Source organism: Cervus canadensis, chromosome X (assembly GCF_019320065.1).
Source record: "Cervus canadensis isolate Bull #8, Minnesota chromosome X, ASM1932006v1, whole genome shotgun sequence".
Classification (NCBI taxonomy): Eukaryota; Metazoa; Chordata; class Mammalia; order Artiodactyla; family Cervidae; genus Cervus; species Cervus canadensis.
The window spans coordinates 73636987-73638135 of NC_057419.1; the positions used below are offsets into that span (position 1 = coordinate 73636987).

Sequence of the window (1149 nt, forward strand, 5' to 3'; positions counted from 1 at the left end):
TTGTAGTTATCCCTCACCCTCACCACCAACCCTAGCAACCAGTCATCCTTCTGTCCACATAATTGTGCTTTTTCCAAAATGTCATATCAATGAAATGTTAAATTCTGTGGCCTTTTGAAACTGGCTTCCCATAATGGTGGCTCAGACGGTAAAGAATCTGCCTGCAATGCAGGAAACCCAGGTTCTATCCCTGGGTCGAGGAGGTCCCCTGGAGGAGGGCATGGCAACCCACTCCAGTATTCTTGCCTGGAGAATCCCATGGACAGAGGAGCCTGGTGGGCTATGGTTCATGGGGTTGCAAAGAGTCGGACACAACTGAGGGACTAACATTTTCACTTTCCCATAATTAGTGTAATGCATTTGTGCTTCATTTGTGTTTTTATGTGTACATATTAGATATTTGGGGGTTTTGTTTTTTTTTAACCCCATAAGCACAAATTGTGCAATGAAGTTTCTCAAACATGGGAAAACTACAGGGAGTCAGCACATGTGCAGTGCTATGGGCAAGACTTGGCTTGGGAAAACCAACTTTGTGATCACACTATCTCCCTGGTCAAGTAAGTATTTATTAGATTATTTTTTATTGTTGAGTAATATTTCACTGCTAGATATACCACAGGTTATTCATCCATTCTCCCATGGAAAGCTATTTGGCTTACTTCTAGCTTTTGGCCATTATGAATAAAGGCACCATAAATGCTCATGTACAAGTTTCTTGCATGAAGATAAGTTTTTTCCCCCTTCAGGTAAAATAAAAATTTGACTTTAGCAAACGGGCCAGACTTTTTCCTAAATTGCTGTAACATTTTGTATTCCAAGCAGTTGTTAATGAGAATTCCAGTTGTTCAGCATCCTTGCCAGCCCCTTGAGATTTTCAGATTGTATACCTGAGTGTTCTGTTTTGGTTTTCATTTTATTTTTGTTTTAGTATTTCTAATCAGTGTATAGTGATATCTCATGGTGGGGTAATGATACTGAATACAATATATGTCTCTCAACTTATAAAAGTCTTCTTTGATTACCATTATCAGTGTTTTATACTTTTTAGTGTACAGATCTTGCATTTTTTTTCAAGATTTATATCTAAGTACTTCAGTGATTCTGATGCAAATTTAAATGCTATTTTTTCCATAAACCTTAAAAATTATA

General features: G+C 37.6%; 1 non-coding gene across 1 annotated transcript; it reads right to left on the bottom strand.

Annotated features, from left to right (window-relative positions):
* Positions 1–400: 400 nt before the first annotated feature.
* On the bottom strand, positions 401–565 carry LOC122436186. The gene has a single exon (XR_006267944.1). It is a non-coding gene; the product is annotated as a U1 spliceosomal RNA (small nuclear RNA).
* Positions 566–1149: the final 584 nt, after the last annotated feature.